The sequence below is a fragment of the Bactrocera neohumeralis genome, chromosome 3, assembly GCF_024586455.1.
Source record: "Bactrocera neohumeralis isolate Rockhampton chromosome 3, APGP_CSIRO_Bneo_wtdbg2-racon-allhic-juicebox.fasta_v2, whole genome shotgun sequence".
Lineage (NCBI taxonomy): Eukaryota > Metazoa > Arthropoda > Insecta > Diptera > Tephritidae > Bactrocera > Bactrocera neohumeralis.
The window spans coordinates 7,075,063-7,097,190 of record NC_065920.1 but is presented as its reverse complement, the minus strand read 5'-3'; the positions used below and the strand labels follow the sequence as shown (position 1 = coordinate 7,097,190).

General features: G+C 33.0%; 1 protein-coding gene across 4 annotated transcripts in view; it reads left to right on the top strand.

Moving 5' to 3' along the window:
• LOC126754252 (serine-rich adhesin for platelets-like) overlaps positions 1-22,128 on the top strand; it is a 45,097-nt gene that overhangs the window by 6,282 nt on the left and 16,687 nt on the right. For all 4 annotated transcript variants that reach the window (XM_050466259.1, XM_050466257.1, XM_050466260.1 and 1 more), the window contains exon 2: positions 16,777-16,801. The gene's annotated coding sequence lies outside the window, so the exon portion shown is untranslated. The remainder of the gene's footprint in view (positions 1-16,776; positions 16,802-22,128) is intronic.

Genomic DNA, 22,128 nt, shown 5'->3' with positions numbered 1-22,128 from the left:
GAATTCTTGAGAATTGTGTGGTACTTTTTTATATATATTTCTGATACGATTATAAATTTTTGTTTGATATTTTTATTTTTTTTTTTTCATTATAAAACTTGGAACTAATATCAATTCCCTCTATCGACTCACTGTTGCAACTCCTGTCTCTCAACACCTCAATCACGCATATATCTGCATATGCAAATGTGTTTGTAATTAAATTATTATTTATTGCCGACACTCCACAAATCATAAATATTTTGACTGGACGCAGCATTAGCATTTTCGATAAAGTTTTATAGCCTCAGTAAACAAACTGGACTTCAAGTACATTTATTTACGCATTAATTGCAGACAAGGCAACGGCTGTGGCACACAATTCTGCCGCTGTTGCAAGTTGAGCATAATTTATATTTTGAAGCATGTGGCTTTTTGCTGCCACAGCGTCAATAAAATGAACAATTTATAATAATTATAATGATAGCGAAAGCAATTTGGTTGTTCGAGGCAGCTATGCTAATCAGAAGAATTTTCTTGAAAATATAATATATAAAATGTATATGGCAAAAGTATTTGATTTTATTGCAGTATTTGTCATTTTATAGTATTGTTGTACTTATTGTTAAACTATTTCACCTAATTTCACTATTTTTAATTTTGTTTAATTCTTCAGTGCTCTATGAAAGTTTGGTCTGAAACTAGTTCATTTTGTACTAGTTACTTATTGGCTAGTTTCGAACTATAATTTTATTTTTTTGCTCAAAATCATCATTTTAAGCCCACCTTGGTGATAGTAGTTCAGCACTAGTCCATAACTAGTTACATGCGTTAAAAGTAACTGATTTTTATGCTTTATTTTATAAAATGTATTCCTTTATTAGTTTCAAACTTTATTTTTTTGCTAAAACTCATCATTTTAAGCCCACCTTGGTGCGAGTAGTTCAGAACTAGTTCATTTTTAACTAGTCCATAACTAGTTACCGACATAGTAACTGGTTTTTATGCATTATTTTATTACTAAAATGTATTCGACATAATAACTGGTTTTTATGCATTATTTTATTACTAAAATGTATTGTACTCAATGTTTTTTGGCATACAGTCTAGACCCATTCAGAAAACTAAGACGCACTTACAGTTTCAATAATTATAAGTTCTTCAGTACTAAGACTGAAATGCTAATTATAGCTTTCTTGAAAAACGTTACGTAACCGCAATTGTATTGCGAAGTGTGTCGTTAGTAAAGCGTTAATTGACTAATTGTGGTTTCACCATGCAACAACAACAAAATATATGGACATTTACTTATATTCCATAATAATAATAAACCACATGAGTCACCCGACAAATGTGGGGCACCTGATCCACTGGACCACATAAAAGTACACACAAAATCGACAAATGAATGACAAATTTAGTGAGCAAAGCACAAACAAAAAATAAAACTGAAATCCAGTATACAGAACAGAACAAAGACCACAAGTGTTCTCCAATGATTGGATAATTACGTGTACCAGAAGGCATAATAGGAAATACTCATAAACATTAGAGGTGAAACGTGTCGGCAGTCACCACGTCAGCAACCATCACCACCAGCGCCAGCCAATCATTGACTATTTTTGGTGAGGTTATAAGAAAAAATCGGTTTTGAAGAACAAAAGTTTAGCTTTTTTTGGCAAGAATTGACTGACTAATTTATGACTGCAGTGCGCACTCTTTTTTTATTTCTTGCTGTTTGCTGTAAATCGATGTCTTCTGTAGACACAGCAGCCAAACGCGCCATTATGACGCAAACGTCTGTCCAAGCAGCGACAATAACGCCATATGTGGCGCTGCTGCGCTTATGAAAAGTGCGATTAATTTCACAAAGCAAAATAAAACGCAATGAAATTGTGGCGAAAAACAATTGCGAGACATACACAGAGCACAACAACAGTATGTGAATTGAAGAAATAAGGCTATATTCTATGTGCCAGCACGCAGCTTGGCCTTCGTCGCGCTAAAATAGGTTAAATAGCTGTCGCAATGTTGCTCGCCTTTTTGTAGCCTTTATTATTGCGCGACGCTCGCCCCACTCTCACCGCTCCACGCTGCTCTGCCTGCATTGCTTTGTCCTCTGCTGGGTTGCTGTTTGCTGGCTGGCGGCAGCGCGCTGGCTTCCTTTGCCATTTTGCTTTATTTCGCGCCTTTCAATGCAACGCAATGCAGCAACTAACGAAATGACCTCATGCTGTGCGTAATTATATTACATACATACATGTGTGTGTGTATCTGATTACCATGTGTGTGCCTCAGTTGCAGCAGCCGCGCTCAGTGATCGCTGATCGATGCGCCTCGAGCGCTGCTCGCCTCCATTTGTTCTGCCTTCCAAGTCTAATCAATTATTAAAATATGGCATTATGAGTTGTGTGCGATAGCGGGCAATGATAGATTGTGATACACTTTGTATTGCTGATGCCAAAATCTGTTATGTTAGGTATTATTACATACTACGGTCATAGCATATACACTTCAAACATAAATATATGTGTACGTATATGAATTTATTTGAAAGAATATTATATGGATCATATTTAGTATCATATCAAATATTTATTTTCGGGGTATAAAATAACTGACTTTTTTAGATTGCACCGAAGCTTCGCAAATACAAAAGATTCTTTACAAGAATATTGATCGGTCAGTTTGTATGGCAGCTATATGCTATAGTGAAACGATCTGAACCGTTTCTTAGGAGATTGCATTATTGTCTTAGGGAATAATCCACGCCAAATTTTTTGAAGATATCTCATCAAATGAAAAGGCTTTCCATACTAGCTTCTTATTCCGATCGTTCTGTTTGCATGGCAGCTATAGCTATAGTGATCCGATCTGTGCCATTTCTTAGGATATTGTATCATCAACTTAGAGAATAATCCATGCCAAATTTCTAGAAGATGTCTCGTCAAATGAAAAAGCTTTCCATACAAGAACTTGATTCCAATCGTTCAGTTTGTATGCCAGCTCTCTGCAATAATGGTCCAATATCGGGCTGCTGTGAAAAGCTCGGGTGCAAATTGCAAAAATTACTAAATCGACTCAGCTCATCTACTAATCATTTATATGTATGTATGTGTATATAGAGTGTCATCGAAGTTTCTTCTGGTTCTTGCGAACTGCAAAGCAAACTTAATATACCTTATTCAGGCTATAAAAACAAAAATAACGTCGTTGGCATTTAATACCTAAGCTAATTTAGTATATGCTACATATATGTACATAGACATATATGCCACCTAACTGGCCTATCAAAGCTCCCTAAATTGCCAATAAGAACAAATAACCCAATTTTAAAATAACAATACTTACTGAAAACAGCAACAAAAATATGTAACCAAAAAAAAATCCAAAAAAATTAAAAATTATATTATTTCATTGCTGCAACATTATTTTAGTAATTTCAAGCTATAGCTGTTAACGCCTGCTGTTATCAATGACTGTAATGAGCCGTTCATAAAAAATAGAAAATTTATTGTTTGTTTCCTTTTGAATATTTATTATGCTGTCCGCTGCTTTGTAGCTGATCCTAAGCGCCACAAGATAAGCTGCGCGTCGCGACAGATAAATGCTGGCTTAGTCACAGCTGAGACTAGTAAATCCATATATATATATATATATATAACATATAGTTAATATATAATTCATATTCTTTATATGCAACTTTCAGCATTTATTATCGCCTGCAAGCAGTTCTCTCGCTCTCTCAGCGTTTGCTACTCGCTTGACAAGCAATTATGGTACATTTCTGCCAGCGTTGTCGGCTGTCTGTCTGCCTGGAAAAGTGTGTCACACTCTTGACTTGAGGCCTTTCATGGCTAAGATAAAAATATTAAATTAAACAAAAGATAAAAAAGGCAATATTTTTTGGCCTCAGATATAATCAGAGTGTTGTTGAAAGAAATAGCATACATTTTGGGTTTAAAATAATTTTTTGGTTTTTATATCAGTAGCGATATATACATACATATGTATAATGTGTGCACAAAAAATTGATAAGTCCATAAATCTTTAATAAATTATAACGATTTAATCGAATTAAATTATATTATATGTGATATCGCTATGGTCGCTATTGATTTTTTTTCGAATATTGACCGATTTTGGTTAAAAATTAACCAGAAGAGGTGTTGAAAAGCACACTTGCCTGCGGCTTTAAACTGTGTTGCCATAATCGTAAATTGCTTTATTTTTTTTATCAAAATTTATTAGGCAATATGTCAAGATATACAATGATATAATAGAAAATTTGAAAATTAAACTTGATTTTCGCGTTAAAAAAGTTTTGAAGAAAAAATTAAAAAATATCAAATCTTAAAATTCATTTTTTAAGAAACTTCAAAACTGCTTTTTTTTACTTTCAATATAAAGGCAATATAATATTTTAATTACAAAATTTTCAGTATTTCAAGCACTAGTATAATAAATGTTGCCTACATTTCGGCGCGCACACAAAATTCGAAATGTTATTTATGGATGAAAAGTGTCCATTTCAATAAAAAAGCAACTAAAAACGCATTAATGAAAATTTAAGATAGAAAATTAAAAAAAGATATCGTTTGCGGTTTAAAAATTTATTAAAATATCAAGCCATACAACTTCTTGGCTCGTGCCAGCATTGTTCCCCACCCCGTCTTACATATTTTCATATTTCAACATACTTACATATTTCTATAAACTTCTACATACGCACGTGTATATGCAGCAACTGCAAACCTACTTATAACGCCATCTTTTGCTGATGAAACTCATAAAAACACTTCAGCTAAATGCTAAGCCAGAGCGCGTGAACACTAATCCTAAGCGATATTATTTTGCAACGGCATGTAGTAAGCGTAAATGCAGTCATAAAAACACCCCTGAAAGTGGCAGTGAAAGAAGAAGCTTAAATGTTCTAGCTTTTCTTTTTTCTGGCAGTAAAAATTTTCCATTTGAAAAAGTTCAGTTCAAGCGAGTGAGTTGAGTGCCTCAAGCAGATTCTACACTTATTGTATATACATATGTTTTTTTTTATTATTTTTCTATGCATTTAAACAGCTTTTTTATGAGTGACTTTATACATACTTAGCACAGATATTGATATCGCATAAAGTTTTCATCTAAAAAGAGTATAGACATGATATATAATATATATGTATATATGTATAATATATACTACATATTGTATATACATATATACCACTTATAGCTTTAATTGTGTGCGATTTTTTTATAAAACTAACTTCACGACATTTGCGTTTGCTAGGTCATGTTGTCGGAATACAATCGGTATTCGACCCAGAACCCGCCGGGGAAGCAGAAAGGAAGCGAAGGACCAAGTGGAGAAGGATATACATGGCGTAGAAGAAACGACTGGCGTGCTATTGTTAACTCGGCTATAATCGCGTTAGCAAATTAAATTTTTTTCTCTCTCAATTTAAAGATAAATATTTCCGCTGCATGCAAAACAAATTAAATTTTTCTCTCTCAATTTAAACAAAAGATTTTTATGAACTAATTTGTTGCTTAAAATGAAAAAATAATAATATTTAGTTTTTTTTGAGCTCCATTATCTGAAATTTTTAGTTCAATAACATAAATGTATTTAATAAATGTAGTTTGCCAAAAAATGTTTCATTTAGAATCGTGTGCATAAAAGTCCATAGTTAACGTGACCAAAAAATGTTGCAGTCTTTAAACATGAAATGAATATATAGAATGATCAATAGGTGAATTCCATAAAAGTCCATGCTTGCAGTTTTAAAGTAATTACTGACTCTATACACTTAGTTCCCTGTAGATACATATGTATTTTGATATAAAAAATTTAAAATTAAATATTTCTGCGTGTATCTGATCATAATCATCTTTTTCCATTTAGATTGCAAGCGCATAATTTTATAGTTCGCTATTTCCTTTTTATTTAACTTCTTGACTACTAATATTGCGCTCTGTAGCCTCTGTTTGTCATATATTATATTTTATTTATTTTTTGCAATATACTTTATCACTTTTCAATGGCTGCATGCATAAATGCAGAAGTTGCAAAATTTCACACGTACAGTGAAAGCTATTATATATATATATATATATGTATATTAATAGATGTTTATATGTATATAAGCGTAATATATACATAGCTGCTGCAGTCAGTTGTTTATAATAGCCGGATGTTAAGTAGAAAATTTTATAAGCCACGTCAGTTGTATCCTTATGAAACATATCTATATCACACAAAGCAAACACTCTACCTAACATAAGTATACACTAACACATGTGTATGTATAGTATACACACACATAATAAATAAATGTCGGTGACACAGCCACAGCCACTTCCTCAATTATTTCCGTCGTTGTTTTTTATCGTTTTTCTTGCATTGTATATATATACACTTTTACCATTCCACATCCTATACTTGTGTATGTGTTTGTTGCGTGCTTGCACTTGACAGCGCGCATAAGTCGAGTTGGCTGACATTTTTATTTTGTTAAATAAATATTTTATTGTTTTCTTTATCACGCTCGCTCACATTGCATAGACTTTTGTGAAATACGTGTTGACGTGCATGAGTGTGTATATAAGTGTGTGAAAAGGCACCTATCAGATTACGGCATAGTGACGCAACAGAATATTTATAAACGAATTTTTGACAGAAAAACACATACAAATATATTGCTATTGTATTTTTTGTATGATGTATGGTGTTTTTCTGTATAAGTTAGAAAAAATGTCAAAATTTTGGTTTGATTGAACTGTACCCCTAAATGTATGCAACATTTAGAGAAAGAAAGAAGTAAAAAAGGATCTAGATTGACTAAATTTGTAACTTACATATATAGTATTTCATTAATGAAAATTAAAATAAAGAAAACACGTTAACTCCGGTGGCACCGATGTTCGTATACCCTTCACAAATAAAACAGTTTTCCACACAAGAATTGTATTTTGATTGTTCAGTTTGTATGGCAGCTATGTATTATAGTAGTCCGATCTGAGTCATATGTTTGGAGATTGTAGTGTTGTCATGGACAATAATCTGTGCCAAATTTCTTGAGAATATCTGGTCAAATAAAAAAGTTTTCCATACAATAAAGAAATTGAAAACTTTAAAGCAAATTTTTTTAGTAGATATTTTCTAAACATAAATTTATTTAAAATATTTAGCTAACATATATTAATTCGGAGATCAACATCAATTAATGTACAATTTGTTTTTAAAACTAATTTAAAAATAATATGCGCCCAAAAGTATGCTTAACTAATTTTTGATAAATCGAATTGTGAAAATGTTATCAAAGAAGTCTACCAATTACTCTAGTATGTAAAAAAATCAATAATTTAGCACATTATTCTGGCTCATATATGTATGTATATCAACCTTGCCCCAGGAAGTATGCAACATTTTTTTAGACATTTTTAATTTTTTTTTTTTATATTTCAGTTAATATATTTATTACAATTTCGGTTAGCGTTTTGCTTAGCTGTACACAATTTCGCTTTTCTTTGATTTATTTTCAATATAACAGCTTGCGCCAAATTTATAGAAATTTTCAAAATTTGTATATATTTTTCAAAATAAATTTAATATTTTAATTTCGTGTACTCACTTAATACATCTCTTGATAGCCCACAAATCAACTCCAAACCATCCGATAAAAGTGTAATACTGTCCTAATTATATTCAAAGCCCAAAGGTATGCTACACAAAATTGCATTTACTGGTAAATTTTATTCAGCAACGAAATTGTGTAAATTTTTCATTACTTCATATATGAGATAGTATATGAAATGTAAACCCTTCTGCCGCATAACGTTTTAAACCGTTTACATGAAAAGCAGCTTAACTTTACTTAAAATCTTATAAATTTCTTACATGCAGTAAATTTTGTGCCACAAGCTTGGTAGTATATTAAGCAGCATATATTTATATAAATTTGTATATATGTATGTATGTATATGTGCAACACCGAGTACTTAGAAATCCCTTTCATTTTCATACTTGCTGCATGCATCCGCTTTTGCGGCATGCGACAACAGCTACGCACATACAAACATATGTCTCATTGTAATTGTTGCACTCGGCCATGCGTGCGTGAGTTTCTTACATACATACATGTAGGTGTATACACACTTGTGTCGTTCCGAAATTGCAACATTGTTGCAGCAAATTGAGCAAACTGCGCTTGCTGCAAAATGTGTTGGCCAACTGTTACTGCAACAGCAAAAACAACAACAACAATAATGAATCATGCAATCCCTACAGCAATTTGTTCTTACTCTCTGCTCTGCAATTTCATTCTTTTTTTTTAATTTTTTTTTTAATTTTTTTTTTTTTCGAGTGCCTCTACCACATGTTGTACGTTGCACAGTTGTTGCTGTTGTTAGTGTACTCAAACTCAGCACTCTAACATGATATTTGCTAAAAAGTGCGGAAAAACATAAGACTGAGTGTTGAAATGAAACAAGTACTACGCGTGCGAGTTCGTGTCTATGAGTGTTTGTGAGTGTGTGAGTGGCTCTGTAAGTGTCATGTGTATGTACATGTACATACATACATTGATATATGTACATGTGTAACAGCTTGTTGGCTCACTGAAGTACGCTAATACACACGCCCTAAAACAATGGCAGCACACAAGTACCGCAACAGGATCACATATGAGCGCACACGCACCCGTATATATACCGTTAGTGTAACCGGTCTATTCACATAAATTAATTAATTTCACTACTTGTACAAGTGAGTACTTTGCGATGTTTTTCTGCTTGCTTTCCGCTTGTTTATTTACAGTTCAGCGTACAATCTGAGTCTGAATTTTCCAGTTTTGGTTGAATAGAAAACGACAAAAAGTTTATCATGAAAATCAACTTTTGTCAGATATTTATTCAAAGTCCTTTATATTCTTATGGAACTAAGAACTTTCACATTCGAATATATTATATTGTATATGAGGACTTATGTGCTTTCGTAATTTAAAAAAAAAGTAAAAAAAAATTATTTAAAATGTATCTCTTCGACACTTCTTTTTCTTTAAACTAATGACTATCTCCACTCCTTACCTTAAAAGCTTTTTCTTAGTGCAAAAGCTACTTTAAAATTGCGTTCAAAAGCAATAATTAAAAAAAAAATTATTAAAAATCTTTAAACAGGTCTCGAAAAGCTCTGTGAAAGCTTTCAGATAACCAAGACATTTGGAGACATCAAAAACCAACTATGTAAAATCTTTCACACAATCAAGAGATGTAGAAATAGCAAATAAATATTAAAAAGCTTTAAACCACTCGAAAAGCTCTTTAATTAACTCCATATTTTAATTATTATAAAGCTTTGACATGAATTCTATGAAAGCTTTCAGACAACCAAGATATTTCGAGAGCTTTAAAACAAAACTTGTTAAAGCTTTCTTAGAATGAAGAGATGTAAAAATAAGCTAACATATTAAAATATTAAAAATTTCCAAACAAAACTCAAAAAGCTCTTGGAAAGCTTCTCAAAACATTTATAAAGCTTTCAAATAAACTCTACGAAAGCTTTCTGCAATAACAAAAACAAAACATTTAGAAAACTTTTAAACAAATTCTGTGAAAGCTCTTCTCACTTTAGTGAAAGCTCCTTTTATAAACGAAATTCATTCACAAGCAAATTAGCAATAAATAACATTTTTATTTTTGCGTAAAAGTATGCCACAAAGCTTACACGTTTTCTCATACAGACATAAATACTCGTATGCTGTATTCTTTCATATATTTGCGCTTAAGCCACAAAACTCTTTTCCAAGCAATTAAATCAACCCTTTTTGCTAGCAGCTAATACCCTCAACAAACATGCACTGCACACCTGCATTCACCTACTACTACATATGTACATACATGTATATACGGCTGAATGAATGTCAATGCAACCCCAGACCCGCTACATGTCCACTCGGCGACCATTCTGGCTTGAGGGCACTTCTAAAAAACACGGGTTGTGTTTACGCACTGCGGTGGCCCAGCGTGCCGTGACTTGCCATGCAGTGTGGCTGCAAGGTCAGCAAAAAAGGGAAAATTTTAATTCTCAAACGGCCGACGGCGTTCAACTGAATGAGCTTTACAAAAAGTGATGAATGTGGATGAAATGGAAATTGTTATTGGGAGAGAGCTTAAGAAGAAATTCTGAAAAAAAAACACAAAAATAAATTGTGTGTTGAAGTTTTTGAGGGCAGTTGTTAACAAACACGAGTAGAATGAGTTCAACAGCCATGGGAATTCCGACGCCTTTGGTGTAAGTTTATTGCCTTTGGGTCTACGCTTTTGCTCAGTTCATTAACTTGTTAATTTCTAGTATGTTGTTCCATGTACTTTTGTGTTTGCTGCTGCTGAACAACTCTATAACCTTTTGGTTTCGCAACTGTCAACACAAACATTTTTTATATTTCAAATTTTCGTGCGCCTGTCTGTATGATCGCGAACTTGTCCCAGTTTTTTAAAATATCGATCTGAAATTTTGAAAGCATTTCTTTTTCTTCAAATAATGAGAAAAAATCGTAATCACCGATGCCAGACTCGTATCGCATGTAGCTGCCATAAAAACTAACCAATCCCGATCAAGTCCTTACAAGTAAAACTTTTTTATTTCACAAGTTATCTTCACAGAATTCGGCATAGAATATTATCCAATCTCTTGCTACAATCTCCGAACAAATTGTTCAGATCGAACAACTATAGCATATAGCTAACCTACAAACTAACCGATACAAACTAAGTTCTTTTATATAAAGCTTTTTTGTTTGTTTGACAAGATATCTTCACAGAATCTGGCATAGAATATTTTCCAAGGAATCGCTACAATCTCTATGCTCGGAGATCGAACAACTATAACATTTAGCTGTCATTCAAAATCGACTATCAAAATGAATATAAAGTTCTTCTTATACCCTTTCATGCTATAGGAAAAGCCGCTGTGCAGGCTTTTACGGGTGAAATGTATTTGTTTTCTTTTCGAATACTTGTGAGGGATTTATTAAGTATAATTTTTACATTTTTTCCTATGTGACTCAAGTGGCAAGTTTTCTTCAAATATCCCATATCTTTATATATTTCTATAAATTTTCATAATTGATTCATAAATAAATGTTGACTGCAGTTGACAGTCGCTGCTGTCAACCAATCTGTTGATAGAGAGCAAATATATTTTCAGTGGCGAAAGAATTGAAGAAGCAAAGAAATGGCTATAGCTGTCTACATATTGACAGCTTTATCCCGCTTTTAGCAGCAACTTCCTTAGCCAAGTGGCAGGAAATATTTCTTAACACATTCTAAAATACTGCGAAACACTCAACGCACAAGCAAACAAACCTACACATTTGCATAAATGTACTTAAGTATATGCTATATATATTATATATGATTATTGCAAATACGATCTAAGCATACAAAACACTTAGCAGCTCAACTGGTTGACTATAAAGCAAAAGCAAATCTTATTCAGGAAAGCAAAAGTTTCAAAGTATTTTTCTTTTCAAATTTTTTTATTGAAATTTCTTATGCGTATGTGTGAGTCATAAGAGAAAAAGCATTTGGTTTGACTAAACAATTTTCTTCTATTTATATAACCATTTATACTTACATACATATGTATATCCTACCGAAAAGCTTTGACATTTTGTTGTTTTACTCATGTGTTTGCTAGCGGGCGACCGCTCAAAGGATAACGGCTTGTGCAACAATAAATAGTGTGCGTAAACTGATAGGGTCTTTATGGCAAATACATTGACTCCCGTTGTCCCAGTAAGTAAATATGATTGGTATTATTTTCTTTTCCATTAATATCAATTTCATTGCGTGTGCGCCGTGAAGTATGCTCACATTTTTTGCGTACTTTGCTGTAGTATTTTTGTTTAATTTGTTGTTGTTGTTTTTATACCATTTTTTTTATTCTTACTTTCTTCGAATGCTTGGCCGCTGCTTGGCATTTTTTTATACTTATAACTTCATTCACTTTCTGCTTTTTCAACCTTTTTGCTTTCAGCGGTTGCTTTGAAGAATTGCTTTGACTATCTTTGTGTAAATAGTATAGAAAATATATAAGAGTGTTTTTGTGTATAAGACGAGTTTACTTTAGTCAGCTTCTTGGTTTTTTCTATGATACTTGTTTTCTTTTTTGCTCGTTTTTCAATATTCTTATCTTTATTTATTTAGGTTTTACTGTCACAGTGGCTACTTGTAGTTTACAACTCTGTTTGTCGAGGTCATTTTGGAGTAGGACTGGAATTGAGTTGATTTTTGTTATTAAGTTGTGAAATTTGCAAACAAATAATTCTTAAATAATTTTCGGGGTCCATAATTGAGCGTAAAGTATATATATCTTCTGTAAGGTGATAATCCTGTCCGAATAAATTCCGTGTCCGTTCCTATTACTGAAACCCAACTATCATGGTGATGACTTTAGACATCTCTTAACTCTTGCTTTATTTAACCTTATTACTCTCATAGTAGCGTTGATATTTAATTTTTATTAAAATTGGTGAATATTTTTTATTAAAATTATAATAAAATTACATAACAAGTAATATTTTATAATTTTCACAAAAAGTACAACAATTTCTGTCAGCATCAGTGATAAGCAAAAACTAACAGTTGCCTTCCGAACACTTATATGGCTTTAACATTTGCTTAACAGTGAAACTGTTACTTAGCATTCTTGCATGCTGCTTATTTAGAAGCAGTATTCGGAGTACTTACCATCAGCCGCAAGGGATGTTAAGCACATTTCACCAACGCAAACAACACTAATGAAGAGCGAAGCCGAAGATATAAAACATAAAGAATCCAAATACCGAAGGAAAACTTCAGTGGACCAAAACAGCACGAAGAAAGCAGTTGCTGTAAGAAATGCTCCTGGATCAACTCAGCAACAGCACGTCCACAAGAGAGCGATGGAGAGCGCGCAATTCAAGAGAAATGCGCACCAATTATACTCATCAAAAGCAGAAAACACAAAAGCGAGCCAGCAGGCGCTGCTGCAACAACAGTGTTAAGCCAACAGGAGCCACAGCGCAAGAAGCAGGACACAGCAAAAGCAAGAGCAGCAGCAGCAGCAACAGCTGCGGCCAACATTATCAACAGCAGTCCGCTTAAAAGAAGAGTCCATCAGCATCAGCAATTGTTAACCGCGCTCAGTTGTTGTTGGACTGCAGAAGTGTCGTGTTGTGGTAACTTAGAACGCTGAAGGACCAATTTCGGGCAACAAAATAAACATTTAAGCAAAATTACAAAAAAAATACTAAATGTAAGAGTTTTAGAATTTGGAATTTGTGTATGTGTGTATCCAATCTTATGACGAAGAAGCCGCGTAGAAGCGAGCGCCTGCATTCAAAGAGCGATAATATTATGTGAGCGCCAAAAAGAGAGCAAACAAAAAAAACGATATATTTGCCGAAAGAACGGAAATAAAAGCGAACATATGCAGGCAAGTGTTGCAAGTTCTTTTTTCGTTTTTTTTTTACTGTATCTACAACGCATGACTAGCGTGTATACATTTGTATGTGTTGTGAGATTTTGTGAAATTCGTATTTTTGCATAAGTGCGTTCAGCTTTTCGTAGCATAGCGTGCGTGGCAATTTTTTACAGTGTCAGCAAACAAGTGAGTGACACGGCCTGTTGTGGAATTTTTCTTGAACACTTTTTTCCTTGTTTTTCTTATTTTTTACTTTTGGTTTTAATTGAACGGAAAATGTGTTGCATGTGAAGTGAATGTTGGAGGTTGTTTGCATGTGCTATATGTATTTGCAGAAATTTCCGTTATAAGATCACGAACTTGAAAAGCACGAGGAGTTCACAAATATATTTTTAAATATTTTATATTATTTCTATATGCCTGTGAAAGCCCAACAAAAATTTTATTTCACAAATATATATATAAAAAAAACACCTTTTTTTAATTCCATTTAAGTATTTTTTCTCAAAACTTTTCAAAGAAAAAAATCAAATTTTATGTGTTTTCGGTATGTTAGAACTAACGAAAATTTGTACAAAAAAATCCCTATTTTTTCATAAATGAACTCTGAAGGCATTACAATTAATTTTGAGAACCCCGTAATTTCACTATTTTTTCATAAATAAACTCCGAAGGTATTATAATTAATTTTTAGAATTCCGTAATTTCGGGATTTAAGCACTAGACTTTTCGGGACTAATCCGGTATTCACTATTTTTTTCACAAATGAACTCAGAAGGCATTCTAATCAGTTTTGAGAATCCCGTAAATTCGGGATTTGAACACAGGACCTTTCGGGACCAATTCGGGACTTACTATTTTTTCGCCAATATATTGTACGGACTAATTGACGATTTTTTTTACACTAATATATTGTATGAGTATCCCAAACTTTCTCGAATTCTATTGAAAGCATACAAATATAAAAAATATTACCGTTTAGAGCTCCAACAATGATAACTGTTTGTCGCTAAAGTTGTGTAGTTACTATATTCCCACCATGTCTTCTGTGTCGCTATTTCGGGTTTCGAGTATTACTAAGATACAAAACACAACCAAATAACACTGCCCAAATCAACAACCGACAACTCTTGAGTAAGAATCGCCAATCGACGACACCAACACCACTGTTATCTGTTAGTTTGAGTGCGTATGCTCAATTTTGTTCGCTGTCTCTAAACTGACTTCTCAGCCTCAGTAGTTTGCTCGCAACTACGGCCCAAAGGAACAGTGTTTGTGACCGAAGGCGTTCAATTGGAAAACACTGAGCTGCACTTTCACTTGAAAACCAAAGTTTTGACTTGTTTTGTTGTTGTTGTATTAATTCCTACATGCACAAAGTTTTCGATTCAATCGCCAGGAACGACGCTTTATCCGCATTTTGTCATGGATTTACTTTCAGTTTAACTTTTCAATTGAAACGCTCTTTCTGAGTTGCTCTCATTTTTCATTTCCTTCAAAGTGTTTTGAGATTATCTCACGTTCCAAACACTTCAACTTTTGTACTTTGTTTTGAACTTCGTCGCTTTGTTATTATTCGCTAATTTGCCATCTGCTGCTGCCACATTTGGGTTTTCGTATTTCCGGTGTCTAATTTTCGATTTCCGCCGCTGCTATTTCCAATACTTTTATTTACACAGCAAACAAGAAACTTTCTTTGTTTACTTTGATTTTCCATTTGTTTATCCATTTAGATGTGTTTTTCTCACTACTCTTTGCTTTCTTATTTGCTTACCTGCATTGCTGACAACTCCAACCCACCAAACTGTTGGCGAGTGATGTTGGCTTGCTTCCCGCTTGCTCGCTGCTGACGCATCAACAACTTAATTTAGAAATCGGCAAAAGTTCAAAGTGTTGTGCGACACTAAATTTGGAAAGTTTTCCGTTCGTTCGGTTTTTGATAAGTTCAGCTATTTTCCGCTGTTTAGCTGCGAGGCGTTGAAACTTCAAAGTGCCGAACTTTTCGTAATTTCTCAAATGGGCTCAAACGGGGTATGACAGGCGGTGGAAGGAGTTTGAGTTTAAAGAATTTAGTTATTTTTTAATTAAATTATATATACTTTCAAAAAAAAATGTCGAAATTGAATACAGAAAAAAATTAAATTTATTTAAATTTGAATAAAAAAAATATATTCAAAACTTATAAATGTAAAAAATAACCAAATGTTTAAAAATACACTAAAAGTAATTCGAATAGTTTTAAAATTATTTGAGATCTCTATGCCATTTCAAAATCTAAACTTAAAAATGTATACTCCTTTTACTCCTTTACTTCGAGTTTTGTCGAGTCTGACAATTTTTAAGCATTTTTCGCTATAATAAAAATTGACAGTGTGGCCAATGCTACAAAAAAAAACTTAATAAAAGTCATATTACATAAAAAAAATAACCAACTTAAAAACATTTTATTTTACTAAATTTTTGGTATTATACAAAATAATTGTGTAGGTTGGCAACCCTAAAGACTGAATTATTGAACTAAAACTATATTGCTTTATATATAAACTTTTACATCTCAATAAAAATTAAGTACTAAAGTCATTTCGCATAATTTTATAAAAGAGATATTTTTATAATATATTTTTATGGTTGCCAAACATGAAAAATAATAGAAATTTATATACAATTCTCTACCTAAAATAATATTTGTACTTAAAGTTTTATGAAATATATTTTTTTCACAAATTTCGACAGAGTTTTGAATCAGAAACAATTTTTTTAAGAATTAGGGTTGCCGTATTGAAAAATTTTTCAAATATTTCAACCGCGTATTTCTAGTAATTATATTTAGCATACAAAAAAATTGTTTTAAAAAATTTGGATTACCATATTGAACAAAAATCGTTTATTTCAACCGCGTATTTCCAGTAAAAAATAGGGTTGCCATATTTAAAAAAATTCTCATATATTTCAACCGCGTTTTTCCAGTAAATTAACTAATTATTATACAAAAAATTATTTAAAAAAATTAGGGTTACCATATGGAAAGTACCTTCCAGAAAATTTCCAATTAACAAATATGTATTACAGAGTTACCATATACTTCTATAAGTTCAAACAAGCAGAAAATAACTGTCAAATACATAAATAATAAATCTCTCAGTTTTTTTCTATAAATTTTTTTGTATAAATTTGGTTTTCACTTTAATTTAGCGTTACACAACATCTGTTTGCCAGCAGTTAATACCACAATGGTTATTTATAATTAGCATATTTGAGCAAACAAATAGTTTTTATACGTAAAACGTAAATATTTTAAATCCCATACTAATTTCCTTTCTATCTTTTTTCTCTTGCAGCCTTTAAACCAGCGCCAATAGTGTGGTAAGTTACAAAAACTCAGCAATTAAGCACGAGTGCAACACAAAACGCATTTAAATTATCGAATTTGAATATACAAAAAAAATTATTATTTGAAAATGCATAATTTGCAACGCCACTTTTACATAATTAATGTGTTAAGTATATTTTTTCCACAAATATCACGCGCATAAATTAGTAATTAGTTGCGTGAGCACTGAAATGTTACGTATACGCCACGGCAGGCGCAAGTTATTTGCTTACATTTGCACAACAAGCGATTAGTGTAAATAGAATATTTGAGTTTATACACTAAACTGACGCTAAATTAACGTTCTCAACTTAAACAATTACACAATAAATTATTTAAACAACAACATGGCAGAGTAAACAGCGAAGGAATTATGGAAGCAAAGTGTAGCCTACAAAACCACTTACATATGTATGTGTTTTTTTTGGGTGAATGTAATTATTTGGTACATATGTAAATGTATGTGCTTATACACATTTCTCTGCATATAAAAAAATATGTGCAAGTGTACGTTTTCATATTTGTTTGTGTTGGTTGCTATGCAATCTGAAACCGCTGTTCGGAACTGGCAAATGAGAAACTGTTAATTATGGCCGCGCATGCCTTGCCAAATATCGATGTTAATGAACTTAATAATTCATGCTGTGACAATGGCAAAATGACATACACGCATACAATTGCATGCGTTTTAATCGAGACCGTGAGATCGACAGAATATACATACATATATGGATATATTTATTATGTGTGTCGTATGTTGCAGATTATGCAATTTTTTCAGTTTTTATATAAATGGTTAAAATATTACCTTTTCGATTCTTGAAGTTTTATTTCCACATACAAAATGTTGTAGTTTGAAATTAGCCTTTTCTCTTAACAAATTGATCGATCAAAAGCAAGCTCTTGTATGGAGAACTTTCTTATTTGAGCATGTATCCTCACGAAATTGAGTATAGACTATTGTCGAAGGTAATGCTTCAATCTTCAAACAAATGGCGTAGATTGAATCACTATAGCATATAGCTGTCATAAAAACTGAACGACCAAAATTGTGTGCTTGTATGAAAAACTTTTTTATTTGACCGGATATCGTCACGAAATTTGGCAGAGGTTATTACCCAAGACAATGCTATAATCTTCCGAAAAATTTTTCATATCGGACCACTATAGCATATAGCTGCCATACAAACTGATCGATCAAAGTCAAGATAAAGGTCCTTTTAAGCCCTTTTATGTTATAAGAAATGAATCTGTGAATCTCCGAAATTAATGTTTTTCTTTAAAATTATTTATATTCTCTCCCCCTTTCCTTCTGATTTTGTGTTTTCGTGATTTATTTGTATGTATCGTGTATATCTTTATTTACCCTTGCATCAGGATATATAAATATGTGTGATTACTTTAATACAGTTGTATCTACCTACATATCTATTATCCAACTGCATTACTGCTTGTATTTGTACTTCGCCTGCAGCCACTTGCTTACGCATTATGCGCTTCGGTGGCAAATTTTATTAGGCCAATTAAAAATTTAGTAGCAACAAATCAGCGCCAACAGCGATAGGCATATAATAACAACAACAACAACAAGTAGCAATAGCGATAGGCGTATTATAACAACAACAACAAGTAGCAATAGTGATAGGCGTATAATAACAACAACAACAACAAAAACAAGTAGCAATATAATTTCAAGCGCATTTGCAACAACTCAACACAAGGATATGACACCCATATATAACAGCAATTTCACGCTGGCAAACTAATTTAAGTCAATACATCATGAATTAGTATGTGAGCACATGTGTGTGTCTGAAAATTGTTATAATTAGTTTGCAAAATTAACTACTGGTCAGCAATATGATGCTGGCGGCTTTTGCTACTGGTAATTACATGGATCCAAACATTTATCGATGTACATACATAGAGAAATCGTATTCAAATTCCATGCAGCAAAAATTTTTGAAAATTATTGGTAAAATTGCTAAAAAGTAGTTTCTTGTTGCTTTACACTTCCCTTTTTGAGGCGTCCGTTTTAGGTGTCAATTTTTTTTTTAGAAAATTCTAATATTTTTTTAAAGCTGAATTAATGTCTACAATATATTCAGATTACTTCAACGCTTACCTACAATATAACGAACTTTTTGCTTTAATTTCTACTTTTTGTTAAAATTTTTGTTAACAAACAAAAAATCTTGGTTAAATTAATTATTTTTTCTAAATGAAGTCGTTATTAATTCCTTGCTGCCACATTAAGCGACAGCTATCACATACCTCTCGCACAGTTATCCATAATGACAAGTGTTTTACACGTAATTTCTGCTTCTTCAAATTACATACCTATACTTCGGGCAGCTGTCAAACCAACACACATATCAAATTATGCAATCTTGTTATTTGCTTTTACTTTACCTTACATCCCCCTCCACCCCACTTTGCACATACAGCTGATTGGTTACACTTTTTCGCAGCTTAAACCTTTCATTTCCCCTCAAAGCACACACTTTTTATGTCTCTTACGCCCCAATAGCCACTTTACATGTTTTATTTCATGTTTATTTATTTATTTTATTTTATTTTTCAAAATGTAACTGTTTATTCATCATCAATTTCTTTACATTTCATTAAATGTCATTAACGCGCACGCTTCTCTGTTCATCAGCTTCGAATAGCCGAGCCTGAGCCGTTGAATAGTCAGCGCCTTGATTTCACTATCAACTAAATAAGCTGAAGCACGCTCATCAACTCCCCGCCTTTTGCCAATTTGCCTTGACACATTTAAAGCATTCAACTGCTGCTCTGGCACTTATTGCTGTGAGCGAATGAATGGAGCATATTAAGCGTGAAAAAACTGCATTTAGCTACAAATTAAAAAAAAAAATAAATAAAAAAAATATGTGAAGTTACATGCTCAACCTTAATACCTATATATGTATACCTTATGTGTAATATTTTAGTGGCATTGCGTCTTATTTTCTAAAATCTCTATATGTGATCTGCAGCTAGATTCTCTTTTTTATCAAAATGACCCCATTACTTTTATAATTTGGAAAAAAAATAAAAAAAAGACACAATAAAATAGTAGCTCCTTGTTTTACTTGAAATAATCAATAATTTGACTATTGGCACGCCATTTTATTCTAGTTTTCATCTAAATTTGGAAGTAAAAAATATTTTCTATAAAGAAAGATATAATTTCTATTAAAAATAAAACGACACATCAGCAAATTCTCCGATTTTTAGATATTTGGCTTAAGCATAAATACTTACAGTATTAATTGAGGTGTGTAACTTAGCTTAAATAAGAGTGACGCTCCTAATTGTAGGCAACATTTTTATAATTCTTCTATATATTTAGCACTCGACTATAACAACAACATTGATTATGAAGTTAACAATAAATAATGAGATAAAATTTCATTGTTGCTTTAATTTTCACACTTCCTCTCGGTTATTTCGCTCAAACGTAACATCTAAAAAATTTCATTACCACATGCACAATTACTTCAAGATAGAAGCCACCACAATTGTAGCACTTGCCGCACATATCAATTTATCACAATTTAGAAACTGTCGCCAACGTCGAACTTTTACGTTCCCTTGCCTACGAAATGCTTTAGGTTGCTTAAACGACAAGGAAATTGCGTGCAAGCAAAAAAACATGTATTTGTGTATAGAAAAAATCATAAAAGCCAAAAAGGCGGTAAAATAACAATGTAACGAATATTTCATTAAGGTAAAAAATTTTACCAAATGCCACAGATTAAAAATATGGCATTAATAATGCAAAAGCAACAAGTTTATTGTATTAAATGGATTTCGTGGTATGTCGGCGTTACTGTATTAAGCTCAAGGTGTGACTGCCCATGAAATATGTACACGAAGCAAATTCGCAAAATCTTTTTGTGCGTATAAATGAATGTTACGTATACGCCACCGTCTACCCATCAAGCAGGCATTTGCTTCAGTTATTACATTTACAATTCTTAAACGCTTGTTGGGTGCTATGCAAACAATTTTTATGCTTTATTGCGATGAAGGCGTTAAGCATTGTTGTTTCTGCCATTTTTCACGCGTGTTTAATTCAACAGTGGTTCAAGAAGCATAAACACTTAACATTCAACGTACATATACATATGTATGTATATGCACAGCAAAAAGTAATATTTTTTTAATACTTTAATTTCATTTTCGAAATGAACTAATTTTTATGTTTATGAGAATTGGATAAAATATTATTTTTTTTTACATTTATACTAAAGTCAAGCATTTTTGAAATATAAATAATCACATGTTATTAAAATGTGAAATATAAAATATATATGTATATCAAACATTTCTGATGTACATACTATGTGCATATATTTTATCCATATGTTTTTTTATAATACCCGTTTTCGGTTGAAATTTCAAAACACATATTTTTTTTTACATTTCAAGTGCAGAAAATATTATTTAATATATATAGCTTGGTCCATATTTCTATGTCGGATATAAATTTACTCAATTATACTATATGATTTCTGAAAAAAAGTTTCGTATAACTTGAGTAGAGGTATTGACAAAAAAGTTTATACTCATACTGGGGTCAGACCACGTTGTACCCAACTCTATATAAGTGAAGCACGCACTGCACCTGTTCAATGCTTAGGCGACTGTCGCGCCGCGATGTGATGTGAAGAAGACTTCGCGGGAAACTGGCTGCAACAGTGTCGCGCCGCGATGTGGCGCCGCGATGTGATGTGAAGAAGACTTCGCGGGAAACTGGCTGCAGCTGGCTCTATATAAGAGAAGCACGCAACGTGCCTGTTCAGTGCTTAGGCAGCTATGGCGCCGCGATGTGATGTGAAGAAGACTTCGCGGGAAACTGGCTGCAACTGGCTCTATATAAGTGAAGCAGGCACCGTGCCTGTTCAGTGCTTAGGCAGCTGTGGCGCCGCGATGTGATGTGAAGAAGACTTCGCGGGAAACTGGCTGCAGCTGGCTCTATATAAGTGAAGCAGGCACCGTGCCTGTTCAGTGCTTAGGCGAATCTCCCGCCACGATGTGATATGACTTCGCGGGAAACTGGCTGCAGCTGGCTCTATATAAGTGAAGCAGGCACCGTGCCTGTTCAGTGCTTAGGCAACTGTCGCGCCGCGATGTGATGTGAAGAAGACTTCGCGGGAAACTGGCTGCAGCTGGCTCTATATAAGAGAAGCACGCAACGTGCCTGTTCAGTGCTTAGGCAGCTGTGGCGCCGCGATGTGATGTGAAGAAGACTTCGCGGGAAACTGGCTGCAGCTGGCTCTATATAAGTGAAGCAGGCACCATGCCTGTT